Here is a 15,027-nt window from a genome sequence, read left to right on the forward strand (position 1 = left end):
TTAAAATACTTTTGATGCAATTGTTTCAGAGTCCCAATTAAAAGGGAAACAGAGGGAAGTATCTATGCTGGAAACAAAAGTATCATTTTCACAAACCTGATAGTGCCATGACAGTTGTTGGTACATACACTAAAAGGCCAATTCCGTAGAAGAGTATGACCACAGGGCCAATGGATAAAGACAATGTGTTGGGAAAGGGCCAGTGTAGTTTCTGTGAAGGGAGATAGTGACACAATCACAGACTTACAGCAGGTTTGTGAGTCGGGAAGTACAAGGACAAACCAGGGAACATACTTGTACTTTTAAAGAGCATTTGTGCACCTTTCTTACTAAAACTTGTCAAACAAATTTGGAATTGAAGTAAGTGTCCTATGCTGAGTTGGAAATATGGTTGAAGGATGGAAGCAGAGAGTACTTTTGGTTACTTTCTCAGGTGGAGAAAAGTTATCAAATCTCTCTCCCAGAAATGTTTGGGCTTACTTAAGTTGTTTTATGCCACAGTCTTTCATTAATGACCCAGAAAAGGGAATGCAGACAGAATGATACTTTCAGGATGTTAAACTCTTTCAGGTAATCAGATGCTGGTGTAAAGGCTCCAGAAGGCCTCACAAAATGGGGTGAGTAAAAAGATAGGCTTTGAGAAGTAGATCAGTGTAAGGTAAAGCATAGAATTACCTATCAAACCTGGAAGTCTATGTTCATGGAATCTTGAAGTTGCTGATATCAGCTCTCTGAAATCTTTGACTGAAACTGCAACAGCAACCAACCAAACAAACAAACAAACAAAACCCCAAAAAACCAAACCCTAAACAACAGAGATGTAAAGTGTCATCAAGAATAGTACTGAGAGCAAGACAGAAGACAGTTTGCTGCTCTGAGAGGAATCTCAATGTACTCCTATCTTGAGTACAGTGCACAGTTCTGATCTGTAAGGACACAACAATTTAAAGAATGAATTGAGAAAGATAACTAAAATGATTCAAGGGGAGAGATTGTCAGTCTGATAAAGTAGGGACTAAAAGACCCATGTCACTGCAGTCTTCTGTTTTCACACAATGTTTTTACAGACAGAAGGCTGTGAGAAGAATACTGCTGTGTAAGGGTGTTCTTTGACTATGCTCATCATTGTCACTTGAACACTGAGATGTGGAAAGTGTCTTCAGCACACACGATCTGGAGCACAAGTCTTCAGGGGAGCAAGTGAAGGAGCTGGGGTTGTTTAGTCTGGGCAAAAGGAGGCTGTGGGGGTCTTAATTGCTGTCTATAACTGCCTGAAAGGAAGTTGTAGTAAAGAGAGGATCACTCTCTTCTTCCAAGTAATAAGTATCAGGAAAAGTGGAAATGGCTTCAAGTTGTGCCTGTGGAGATTTAGAATATTAGGAAAAATTTCTTCACTGAAAGGGTGGTCAAGCACTGGAACAGGCTGTCCAGGGAAGTTGTGGTGTGAGCATCCCTAGAGGTATTTAGAAGACAGGTAAATGTGGCACTTGGGGGCATGGTTTAGTGGTGGACATGGCAGTGCTGAGTCAATGGTTAGGCACAGAGATCTTAAAGGTGTTGTTCAACCTTAAATGATTCTATGTGTAAAAGATCTGGTCTTGAAAGTTCTATGGCACTGAGATTCCTTATATGTCCTACTGCAAGCAAAATATTTATTTTGCACAAATATTTTAAATCATTTTCAAGTATATAGTTTCTGTAAGTAACACAACTTGCCTGTACTTCCAGGAGGTGGCAAATCCCCTAAAATTTAGCTGCTTAGAGTCACCAGCTCCATGAGAGATGCAACATTTCTCGTGGGGAAAGGCTGAACCTGCTCCCGGGACACAGCCAGGGCTGGCACCGCTTGAACTGTGCAACGGAGGGACCGCGTGGAAAAGGGAGCGGGTGCGTGTTGCCCTCTCCCGTAGGCAGAGCGCTCATTCCCGGCACTTTCCAAGGCGGCTGAGCAGCGGCGGCGGCGGCGGACGGGCTCCCTCCGCAGGGCCACTGCGGAACCGACATCGGGTGGGAAAAGGACGAGTGAGGAGCCACCTCTGAAAAGCCGATTCCAAAGTCGTGAAGGGTCTCGGTGCAGGCGGGAAACAAGGGCGGAGCATGCCGGAGGAGGTCCCGTTATTCAGCGCCCTGTCCCGCTCCGAGGGGCGTCCTCCGCTCCTGGCGCCCTGGTCAGGCGCTGGAAGCGGCGCTGCTGTGACCTGCTCCATGAGAAACACGGAGCATCTCAGCGCCCTGGTACTTTCGCAGTTATTCGGGTTTTGCAATTTCAATAGCAGTGTTAGGAGAGTTCAAAAAGTGTTTCGGTTTTCTGCTGCTTTGTAAGTATCCCTGCACACATCTGCAAGTGCTCCACTGGGAAAGGATGTGTTCCCCAGCCTAAGGCTTTAATAGTTGCTGAGCCCAGATAGACAGCAATGGGGGAATTGAGGGGAAATTGTTCAACCCGCAACAAAGAGTTATATCTTGACTCCGAGTCCAGGATCCTTCCCAATATAAAATTGTCAGACAAACCTTTCTCTCTTTTATTCTCTACTTTTTTATTTTTCTTTTTTTTTTTCCTAGAAGGAGTGGACTAAATATAAGTCACTGGGGAAAAAAATACGAACAAGGGGAGTTTCGAGGGCTGAAAAGGGATTTGTATGTAATAGTTCTGGTTGGGCTGAGACAGTCTGCATTAGACAATGAGGTAGTTTAGCACTGAATGAAGATAAGGCATGCTCGGTACAATGTACTAGCAAGTTCAGAAAGCCTGAGGGGATCTTCTGAAAGATTTAAACCACTAGTTACAATGTATTGAGTAACAGTCTGTCAAAGTGTTTTTCTCACACTGGACAAAGCCGAGGGTACATTTCAGCAGATGTGTTGAGTGTGATTTATGTTTTTTGGACCATAATCTTCTAAACACTCACATGCTCTCCTGACGTGTCAGGAGAAAGATCTTCCAGAGGGTGGTCGGGCCATGGAACAGGCTCCCCAGAGAAGTGGTCACAGCACCAAGCCCGCCAGAGTTCAAGAAGAGTTTGGACAATACTATCTGGCACATGGTGTGACTTAGGGATGGTGCTGTGCAGGGCCAGGTGTTGGACTCGATGATCCTCATCATCGAGTTCTTTTCAACTTAGTCTATGATTCTACAGTAAATGAAGCCTTTTAGCTGTAGTGGCGAGAAGAAGCCACACTGTTTTTCTGTTTGCGTTTTCCTGTAAGGACACCCCTCAAACTCTTACACTTGCTGAAGCAAAAGCAAAGGGCTAGATGAGTGACTTACGCTACTTTTATTGCTCTTTCTCCGCAGTTAAGCGACTTTATTCTTTATTTTTTCACAACAGTCTTTTAGTAATTCGTCGTTTTGGGGAAGCGCTCGCCCCAGCCGCCCACAGAGCGCTCATCAGCGGGGCCGGCCCGGGCCCACCCTCAGCACCAGCCGGGCCGGGCGGCGGGTGCTGCCCGCGAGGGCCCGCAGGGGGCGCTGCTGCCCCGCGCTGGCCGCGCTCGCTCCCCTCGGCGCTTCCATTGGAGCAGCCGGAGACGAGTTGGCGCCATTTTGAAGCCGGCAGGGGGACCGGGGCGAGCTGCGGAAGGGGAGGGGGCTGGCGGCGATTGGCTGCGGCGGCGGCGGCGGCAGCGCCTCTCCGAGCCCGGAGCGGCGGCAGCGCGGAGCGGACCCGCCTGCGACCAGCGAGGCGAGGCGGCTGCGGCGGGGTAAGGAGCGCGGCACCTCGGCCGCGGATACCCCCACCCCGTCCCCGCTCCATTTTCCCTTCCCGGGGGCGTGAGGGGCGCCCGCCCGGACGGAGCTCCGCGGCAAGCGCTGGAGAAGGACGGGGAGTAGACGGGGAGCGGGAGGGCAGAGCTCCCCCCGGCCCGTGGTGGAGCTCCCCCTTCCCATCCCCCTCGCCCCTCCGCGGGGCTGCTCCCCTCCCCCCTTTTCCGTGGCCGCCGTCAAATACTAAATTTCCCCCCCCTCCCGCCCGGCACCCCGGGCGATGGGGTGACCTTGGCTGGGGTGCGCGGGGGCCCGGCAGTCACCCCCTCGCCCCGGTGGCCCGGCGGGCGGTGTCGCGCCCAGCGCTGGTGGCTCCTCGCGGCGCGAAGTGGCGGGGAGGGGGGGCGGGGAGGCTGCTCGCCCGTGGCTATGAGTGAGTGAGTGAGTGATCGCGGCTTCCCGGGTGTCCCTTTCCTCCCTGCCCCGGGCGTCCCCTCCCGCCCTCGCTGCCTGCCCTGGGCAGCCGGCCCGGTCCCCGCTCCGCGGGGCAGCACGGAGCTCCCGCCGCCCCGCGCCTGTGCCCGGGCTGAGCGCGGGGACATCCCCGTCCCCTCCCCGCCCGCTTCGCTCTCTCCGCGCCTCACTTCGCAGCGCTCCTCAGCGGGAAGAGACCGCGGTGTGCTGGGTCCCTACTTGTGTGCGAGCCCGGTTCTTTCATGCTGGCTTAGCTTTTTTTTTTTTTTTCTTTTTTTGCCCCCTTCCTTTCCTCCTCTTTCTTTTCCCCTCCTACTTTGCATCAGGCTCTGTTAGAAAGCGCTCGAGAAGGGAGGACGGGGGGGGAGCTGTGGGGGGGCGGTTGCCGCCGCCTGGTAGATGGAAAACTATGAATTTTACATCTGAATTGCCAGATGGAGAATGGTTAATTTATAGGTTATGTGTTGTTTACGTTGAGAGCCTCCGGTCAGGAATTTAGGTCCGTAACTTCATCCTGCTGCAAATAAATCACTATCTGTTCTTTAAAACAAATCAACAATTAATGACGGTGAACGATCCTGGAAAATTAAACTGCAGCAGACTAGTTCCTACAGAGCTGGATTTTGTCTTGCAAGCCTTATTCCGACTTTTGTGCTTGCTTGCTGCGCGGTTGCTTTCTGAGAGCTGTGATTATTTAGTTAGGCGTTGTGTTTTCCCATTTAACACAACTGCTGAAGCGTTCTCGTGTTGGTCTTTGTTTTGTGCTTGCCGGGTAGGTGCTTGGGCTGTAATTGATTTCTCTTCGCTGGGGATGGAGTAGAAGGAGCGTTGAAAATTTGAGTGGCTTTATAGTTGAAAATGAGTGTCAAATCACGTTTTGGGAAGGGAGTAAGATGACATGCATTCTTTCAGGTTTTACCCTTTCACACTAGTGGGGTTCAGTTTTCAGGTGGTAAAAATTTTGCCTGGTACGTTTTGTATGTAGTACAGATATGCTAGATATTATACTGTGTAAAGTAACTCCTCAAAAAGAAAGGAAAGAGCTGAATGTGTGCCATGCTCAGAGCACTTGAAAGGAGACTGACAGTGACAGGCCATCAGGTACGGTGGTTTAGCAGAGGTGTATCGTGTTCATCACAGCCTTTGAAACAGTGCGCTGCTGGAGAAAGTAGTTTAGTACTTCAGCACTTGCATGACATCTTGTGTCTATGTCTGAAGCAAGCTTGAACTTAATTATTGTAGGCTTGGGGGGGTATGATGTGTCTGGGTGGGGTGTAGTGTTTTGTTTGGGATTTTTTATATAGATACTATAGTGGAGTATTTGCCTATGTGTTTATTGCATCCTCTTTACTAGTTAGTATACAGACTGGGTTAACTATGGTTCAGTTTTTGATGAAACAACTAGATAAATTAAAATGGAAAAATCATATGTTTAGGACTTATGTGCAACTTCTTTTTTCTCTTGAAAATAATGAATTTAGACTTTATCTAACATGCTTACCTATGGACTGAAGAGTAAGTCACCTAAGTTGTTATTAAGCTGTAATTAACCATATAAAAGCCAACAGTCATTGCTAGCATCTGGAAAAGCACAGTAATGAAATATGGGCATAACCTCAGGCATTACCCATTTTTATCTGTAGAACAGGAGGTTCTGTTACCTCCTGTAAATTGGGAGAGATGCATTTTCTTTTGGGATATATTGCTCTCTACCAGGCTTTCAGGTTATGCCTTTTTCCTCTCTTCCTTCAGTCACACAATTTATAGCCTTAGAGAAGAGTAAGAGGGTGTATGTGTATTTGTATGTATGGGTATGAGTCTTCTGGTTAAGTAAAGGATTTTCATTTAAAAGTGTTTGGTGTTAATGATTTTTATTTCTTTAAACCTGAATTGGGAGAGGTAATAAGGACTACTTGTTGCACAAAGGAGAATTTTCAGGGGAGCAACAAATAAGAAAATGTGAAGCTGAACAGTAAAAGCATGCAAAATTGGAGATGGAGGGAAAATGTGATACTGCAACTCATTATTTTCCCCTATCAGTTTCACTGTAATATCCCTATCCCTTTATATTGCCTGCCCCAAATATTATGCCAAGAAAGAGGAAGGTATGTCTTTCCTACTGCCTTTAGAGAAGTTCCTTTTTAGAATCAAAAAGTGGTTCTGATATGTGGAAAATGATCTTACCACTTGTCAGTATCATTCTTCTTTTAACAGATACCTAAAGTAATGGTGTTTTTACTCTTAGCACAAAATGTCAATACTGCAACCTGAAATAATCTTTGGACAGACTGAGAGAATATTGGAGGCTTTCAGTCAATTCTGAAACTAGGTGCTAAGGGAAAACTGAGGAAACTTTTAAAAGGTGTCTTAGTGTGATAGTGCTTGATGGTGAAGTGTGTTAATTTTCCAGTTCTGTAGACCCTCTGGATGGTCTGAACAGCACTGACAGATCTGGGAAGGAGTCAAGGCTTTTAAAGAATTGTAAAATATATGCTTTAAAGAAGAGAATATTTTCTTTCCCTCAGAGATTGAACATCTAAAAGTCAAGGCCATGCATGTATTTGAATTACATACCTCTTGCTTTTCCATTGGTAGCCTCTTCAGTTGAATGTAGTCCTGTAGAAAAGCTGAGGTGTTTTTTAGTCTGCTTTGCTCTGTTAGTAATAACAGAACTTAATAAAGTTCAGTGAAGTAAAAATGAGAAAAAATTATGAAAAGTGAAGCGTATGAATGAAAATTAACTTTGTTGTTTTAGGAAGTTAGTGGTTTGTTTCAAAACCTCTTTGGAACATTAAGGATTCCACAATAAAAAAAGCTGTTTATGTGAATATTTGCTGTAACAAATCCAACTTGAAAGAATATTCAATGAAATACAAGTAATATATTCATTTCTAAGAATCCAGATGTTAACACCTCCATTCTTTTTAAAGGTTGGTATTGTCTGTCTCACTGCTGTTCAACCTTTTCTAAAGTGTGAAGAAGTCCCTGAAGTAGGTTCGAGGATTAAGACCTCTATTACTTAGTCCCTGTCTGTGGAATTTACTCTTTTGCATCCAACCCCGAGCACTGGAAAAACGTTCTGCTTGTTTAATACTGCCTGATCTTTGGTTCTATTTTTTCAGCTCACAACAACTTAAGTATTAATATGCTTCAAGAAATAATAATAATAATAAAAAAGTGCCATACCTCATTGGGAACAGATGGGGATGTTTGTACTAATCATCTTGTGTCTGTCACCATTTATATGGCAGCACCGTAACCAGGGATCAGGACCCCATCTGGGGTTTTTCTAATTCAGACCCTGTTCTTTAAAGATCAGTTCCAGACAACACTAACTGTATGTACTTTTCTCTGACTTAATTAGGAATCCTGGTAAATGTTTCTGCTGTTGAAATGAGATACTTTGCTTTCATGCTTTTTAATGGACAAAAAAAGACATGAAGTTAGCAGTCCAAAATGTTATTGTCTTAATTGCTTCCATTGTAGTCACCTAAACTACAAATTCATAGAACATAGAATGGCCTGGGTTGAAGGAGACCTTGAAGATTACATAGTTTCAGCTGCCCTGCCATGGACAGGGAACCTTCCACTAAACTAGGTTCCTCAGGCCCCTGTCCTTAAGCTTTTCCTGGGATGGGTATCCACAAACTCTGTGGGAATCCTTTTCCACTGTCTCTCTACCCTCAGAGTAGACTTTTCCCCAATATCTAACCTAAACCTACTCTCAGTTTGGAGCCAATCCCTCCTGTCCTGTCACTACATGCTCTTGTGAAAAGCCCACCCATCTTTCTTGTAGGCTCCCTTCATGTACTGGAAGGTCACAGTTAGGTCAGCCTGAAGCCTTCTCTTCTTCAGGTTGAACAATCTCGATTCTCTCAACCTTTCCTCACAGGAGAGGTGGTCCATACCTCTAATCAACTTTGTGGCCCTTGCTGCCTGATGTCTTTCCTGTGCTGGGACAGGAGTCTGAAGCTCTTTTAAAGAGTATTTGATTCAGCTAAAATGTGATAACTTAGGAAGTGACTCTTGAGAAGGTGGTTGTCCACAACTTCTGCCAAAGCAGTCTTTGGTTGTCTCTGAGACATCCCAATATATCCACACTCTAGCTCGCTTCAGTGTCAAAACCCTTCATCCTGAAAGTCTTAGAAAGAAAGGGAACCAATAAAAAACTACTGAAAGGAAAAAAACAACCAACCAAAACCCTAAGTTACTTACAGTATGTTTCTACTGCTCATGAGGAAGTCTTGAAAAAAAAAGAAAAATCAAAACTTCATGTATATAATCTTTGGGCCACCTTGAGTTTGACTGTTTACTTCTGTTATTACTGCTTTGTTACTTAGATGTACATTCCAATGAAGGCAATCAGATTTCTTTGAAATCTTTGTCACCACATATGTTAGGTTTTTGTTTTTAACAAAAAATAATTGAATTGTTGCAGAAGACACTTCATGGAAACTTGTAATTACATTTTGAGGGGGGGGTTCTTGTTTTTTTTGTTTTTTTTTTTCTGCATCTGCCTATGTAAAATGTCAAGGACTTTTCTTGGGGGAAATGTACAGAAATGCTAGGCAGCTTGCCATTAGGTGTGATATTTTCTCTGATAATTTTCTTGATTTTGTTACTTGGCAGCACAGGATGTAGCATTATGTGTAGTTTCTGAACACAGAAACAAAGTGTATGGAATTAACTGTAGCTTTTTGTGTCATCACTTCGTGGAAACTTTTGTGAGGGACTATGTATGTGGACAGTCCAAGTGCCACCCAGTGCTTTTCAAAAGTCTAAGTGAGCCAAATTCACTTAATTCATGGTACATAATAAAGTCTACATTTGCTATTCTTCCTTTGAGTATGAACTGGTAGAATAAGGCTGTAACTTTTGCTTTCCTGGGTTTTCAGAATGAAAGAAAAAATAAATAAGCCAATGATAAACTCTTCAGAAGGGTTGTGAGGAAGTTTTTCAGAGGGACAAAAAACAGGAGATACATTTTGTCTTCCATTTGCCCTGCTTGAATCATGCAGTTTGTAATTCCTTCAGTTACAGAAATGCTTCCAAGAGCTAAGAAAAAAGATTTTGATGCATGTACAATTTTGGGGAATAAATATTCTGCACTTTTTAAAAATGACTGGCTGATCTGTATTTTGAGAATGTGAAACACTTTAAAAGTTTTCCACAAAGTTACAAATGTTGCCTGTAGTAAGTTCTCCATTAGTTTGTCCATACTGTATTTTGTATATACATATAAAAGCACATTTAAAGTAACTTTTTATTTTGTAATAGCACATTGCCCCCTGAAGCTTCTGTATTACATACAAAAAAGCTTTAAAACAATATTAAAATTGCAAATTCTTTTTTAAAATGGTAAACCGTTTAAATTAATTTTTGTCCTTCTAAGTATATGTAATGGTAGTCTTCAGTTATAATGTGGGGTATTTTCAAACCACTGTATTTAGGAATTAGAACTACATATCAAAGTCAGAGCACATATTTTCCAAAAGCTCGAAAATGTAAAATGAATTGACAGGGGACTGTGGGAAGGGAGAAGCATATCTAGTAATTTGAATGATTGAATGTCACTTTGGGATACTGGAATTCATTCCTTCTGTCAGTTTCTTGTGATCCCAGGCTAGTCTGTTTAAACCAAACTTCCCACAAGAGCTTATTAGTAGTGCATTGATTTCCTGGGAGACAGGCTCTAGACCCGGACTACTTCTGCTTGGCTCAACAGATGCTTTAGTTTTAGATGCAGTGCTGGATAAATTGGCATGCTTTTAAAAGTTGTGCCCTAAATTCCTCCTCCTAAATTCCTGTATAGGCAAAATTGGTTGCTAGTTCTTAAACTTCAGTCTGTATCTTGGGTTAGTAATTTATGAAATGAGACAAATACTTATTTTAATGAAAAATCAGTGAAAGCATTGCAAAACCAGGTTAATTTTTATGGCATGCTAACATAGTACATCCATTAACCCTTACAAAAGCCCAGTAAGAAATTAAGTCTCTTCAGAGTGTGGCTTAAATAGAATGTAATAAGGGACACACATAACATTATAAGGATAAAAGTTGAATAGTTTCTTTGCTTTGAATGAAAAAGAAATCCTGTGTGTGGAAAAAAGTAGTGAAGGATCAGGTATATCAGCTCCTTTGTGTGTATTCTCTTTAATGTTGTATAAGAAACTTTAATTCTGTTTCTTAACTCTTTATAAATGATTTTACAATTATATCTGTATTTTCATTCCTTTTTAATTGAACATAGTAGACAAATTCACTGTATGGATGTGCTTCTGTCAGTCTTTAGGTTGTAACCTTTAGCTTTGGATCTATGACTGATTGATGGAATGCTGTTAGTAGCAATGAATTTTTCTCTTTTAGCAGCTTTATGTGGGGTGAGATATGAGAGCTTTTCAGTGGATTCTTGCAAGTATTTGTTATTGGCAGAAGGGCAGTGTAACCTGGTGTTTGCACACTCTGTGCTCTGAAAGGACTGAGATCTGCTGGGGCTGCATTCCCCTCCTGCCAGCTGCAGCTGATCTTTCTGCTCTGATCTCTCTTGAGTGACTTCTCTGCCTGGTTTGTCCTCAGACCTCTTGGGCTTCCAGTCCTACGCTGTTCAATGTACTTCCTCTCTCACCTTCTTCAACATGGCTTAGGCTTTACAGGACCATAGAATAGAAAAGCTTGGAAAGGACCACTGGAGGTCACCTAGTCCAGCCCCCTGGCTCCAACAGTGTCCCTGAGAGCACATTACTTGGGACTGTGTCCTGATGGCTTTTGGATGTCTCTGGGGAAGGAGACTTCACAGCTTGTCTAGGCAGCCTGTTTCAGTGCTCAGTCATCCCTGTGGAAAAGGGGTTCTTCTTCATCTTCAGATGGAACTTTGTGCATCATTTTCTGCCTATTGCCTCTTGTGCTGCTGCTCAGCACCACAGTGAAGAGCCTGGCTCCATCCTCTTGATGCCCTCCCTTCAGCTGTTTATGTACATTGTGCATTTTAGGGACCTCAAGGCTAATAGGGTATGTCAGCTGTCATGTATGCCGATGGGATCTTTACTTGTTTGGGAATTTTTGTGCGTTTTGTTTCTATTTTTTCCTCTTTTTCTTCCCTTTCTCATTAACTTTGCTTCTTGGTTGAATGCCTTTTCTGTAACCCCTAAACTTTCTAGTCCCTTTGTCTGATAGAGCCTGTTGGTCTCTCTTAGTAGAAGTGTGTCCAAACCTCAGCTGTTTCTCTGGTAAGCTGTGCTTTTTGTCTTAATTAATACAGACTGCTCTTGAACTGAGAATCTGGCTGAGGTGTGAACAAATCCAGCTTTTTTTGCTAAAGAAACAGCAACATCTGGCTGTAAACAAACAGGTGGATTAGAGATGGATTCAGCTGTCAGCAGGATTTACCAGATGTGTTTGTTAGTCTGGTTTGGCTATGTGAACCTTCTAACTTCAGGGGAATAAGGAGAGAGCAATGAGCAGTTCTTGTGTGTGCATGAAAAGTTCTTGTACCTTTAAGTAATAGGTAGGAAGTCTCTGAGCTGATGTATCATGATTGTATGCTTACAGTCATAGTGCAAGCAGCTATATTTCTTTTTTAATAATTTAAAACTTCCCCCTTTCACTGGAAAACCTTGTTCTTTTAAAATGAATAAGCATTTGTTTCCTATAGGTGTTACTTGTGTCCTAGTGGTTGCTACTTATGGAACACAATCCAGTGGGGAGTGTATACAATTTTTCATCGTTGTTTTTGATTTGATTTTTTGTTAATGCTCTCCTGGGTAGGAGGAGAAGTCTTCTTGGGGAGTGGATTACAGGGTGCTGTGGGGCAGTGATCCAGTGTGGTAAAACGTGGTCCATGTCCTTACTGCACATCAGCACAGATCTGAGCCTGACGGAAGCACGGCCCACACAGGGATGCATGCCACGAGTTGGTCTGTCATTGTGCAGCAAATGTAGAACTGTAGAAATTCTCAAGCTGGAAGGAACTCATAAGGGTCATTAAGCCCAGCTCCCTGCTCCACATAGGACTCTCTAAAACTAAATCATATAATTAGGTGTTGTCCAGACTCTTCTTGAACTCTGACAGGGGTGACTGATCACTTGTCAGTGAAAAACCTTTTCCTAAAGTCCGATCTGAACTTCCTCTGATGCAGCTTCATTCCGTCTTCTTGTGTCCTACTGTGAATGATGAGCTGCAACTGAAGAATAACTAAATATTAAACAGAAAACAAACCAGAGTTTGTAAATTTACTATCAAGAACGTTGACATAGCTGTACATATGTTCCTGTTTATACAAAAAACAGGACTAAAATGTACTAATGTATTTAACTTTCTGAAAGTGGGATACAAAGAAGATAGAGACTCCACTCAGTGGTGCCCAGTAAGAGATCCAGAGGCAATGTGCACGCACTGGAACACAAGAGGTTCATTCTGAGTGCTTTCACCATGACAGTGGTCAAGAACCAGCACAGGTTGCTCTGGACATTTGCAAGGTCACCATCCTGGGAGATCTTCAAAAGCTGTCTGGACACACTCCTTGGCAAACTGGTTTTAGGTGACCCTTTTTCAGCAGGGAGATTCAACCAGGTGATCTCCAGAGTTCCAACCTCAGCCATTCTGTGAACATTCAACCCTGTTCAACATCACAGGGCTAAATAATTGTAAGGGATGAATAATTGTATTAGAAAAAGTTACAGGAGTCAATGTGTTATTGGCAGAGAAGTCACATGTTGGTTGAGTTTTGAGGTAGGTGTCACAGGTAAGTTAAGACTTAAGTTTTAAAAGAATCTTCAGGATTTTTTTTTTAGTGATCTTACTGATAGATCCATATATGACAGTAGGTGACTAGATTGTGAAACTGTTGCTGATCCTTGTGATCTTATAATGAACTTAGTTCACCTGATTGCAATATGTCTTCATATATTTTGTACTTTGGGATCAGTTATGGATTCTTTCTCTGTCTTTGGGGACACAGTTCTTTTTTTCAGTCTGTTTTTCTGTCACAGTTTTGCAGAAAGCAAAATAAAATGTTTTAGCTGGGAAGAAAAGCTGAACTGATAGAAGCCATCTGGGTAGACAACTTCTATTTGTAAAACACCCAGATGAATGTGGTTTTGGTACTAAGATTGCTATATGCAGTTATAATATAAATGTCTGTTTACAATTCATGTTGATTAGGAGTGGATGCACTGTTGTATAGAACAACATCCAGCTTTGCAGTTGAATACCCATGCTTTTTTTAGGTCTTACAGTTCGATCCATCCCACTAGCATTCTTTGTTTGATCTTTAGTAATTCTGTATCAAATAATTTGCAGTGGGATGTAAAGCATATAATTTTGTATTTTTTTAACATTATATGCAAAGTTAGGAATGGAAGTGCATCTCGTTTAGGTATAGAAATTGTGACTTGTTACAAAAGCAACTTTGTCTTGGTTGACCATTGTGAAGTTTTACATAATGTCATTTTGCTTCTGTGATAGCTTACTAGTATTTTTGAAAATTTCATTTTAGTTGCTTATTTTCTTTATTTTTGGTGTTTTGGTTTGGTTTTTTAATATTCTTAGTGTTGGGGGTTTTTTCCTTGGGGGCGACATTTGTTTAATTTTAATTTTTACCAAAAAAAACCCCAAACCAAAAAACCAACAAAGTTTCATGGTAAGACTCAATAAGGCACTTTTAGCCAAATAAATGGTACACTAAAATAATACCAAGTCTTGTTTCCTCCCAAGGGACAACATGGAGGTTAAACTTGATTTGTGCCTGATGTTTGTGTGGTGTAGTTGTCTCCTGCTTCCTGTTACGTTCTCCTTATTTTCCTCATGGCTTCCATGCCATTCTTGCATGGTTTTTTTCTCTGCTTGTGTGAGCACTACAGCTGTTAATCATTTGAAATTATGTATTGCAAGGTGTCTGAGATTTCTATGACTGTTTTTTGAAAATAGTTAATGTAAAGAAAAATAGTAATTCCTGCCCCTTTTCTCCAATTGTTTTCTAGCAGCTGGAGGAAGGAAACAAACAATTCCTGCTTACTAAATCTTACAGTAACTTCCCTAGTAAAAGACAGCTGTGTCAATATTATGACCATAAACCATTACATCCATAATATTCTGGAATTTTGATACCTAGGCTGGTTGTCAGTTCTTCTCTGCTTTGAGTATCAGCCTAAGAACTTCTAGTGTTTCTGGTGATTCTGGAAAAAGAATGTTTTGTGGAGTTCATGGTCTGCTTTTCAAACGTACCATATGAAAGCAAGGGGCTAATCTCTGCATATTGATCAAGTTGTATGGTATTCTATTTGGTATTCTATTTTGTTTCAGATATTGACAAGAAAGTCATTCTTAAATTTTAATTTAAAAACTAGAAGTCTGCTTCTTGTGATCAGTTTTTCTTCATTAAGCGATTTATCTTTGACCTTTTGTCTTACGTGATTCATTTTCTTTAGGTGGGATCTCCTGGTATTTGTGTGATTTATGGTGATTTCTGCCTCTTTTCTACTCACCCTCCTGGCAGTCTCTCCTTGTCCCCTCTGTGCACGTGCTGCACGTGTAATAGACTTTGTGGGCGCTTCTCCTGGTTTGTACTGTCTGGATGATGGGTGCTGGTGGGTGCACATGGTATTCCAAGCTAGTTCTTGCCAGTGCCTTTAGATGGGTGTTAGCTGATGGAGTTTTGGGTTTGTGGGCATTGGTTTGTTTGTCTGTTTGTTTCACAGGATGGGTCAGGTTGGCAGGGACCTGGCCCAAGCTCTCTGATCACCAGCAGGGTTGCCCTAGATCCCATTGCACAGGATTGTGTGCTTGAGGATCTTCACTGAGGAGAGGAGGTTCTTGAAGTACCTTGTCCTAGCGTTAATGCTGAGTAGAA

General features: G+C 42.5%; 1 protein-coding gene across 3 annotated transcripts in view; it reads left to right on the top strand.

Annotated features, from left to right (window-relative positions):
• Positions 1–3,543: 3,543 nt before the first annotated feature.
• The window catches only part of PDS5B (PDS5 cohesin associated factor B), a 108,969-nt gene continuing 97,485 nt past the window's right edge, over positions 3,544–15,027 (top strand). For all 3 annotated transcript variants that reach the window (XM_005482470.4, XM_005482472.4, XM_005482471.4), the window contains exon 1: positions 3,544–3,702. The gene's annotated coding sequence lies outside the window, so the exon portion shown is untranslated. The remainder of the gene's footprint in view (positions 3,703–15,027) is intronic.

Source organism: Zonotrichia albicollis, chromosome 2 (genome assembly GCF_047830755.1).
Source record: "Zonotrichia albicollis isolate bZonAlb1 chromosome 2, bZonAlb1.hap1, whole genome shotgun sequence".
Taxonomy (NCBI): domain Eukaryota; kingdom Metazoa; phylum Chordata; class Aves; order Passeriformes; family Passerellidae; genus Zonotrichia; species Zonotrichia albicollis.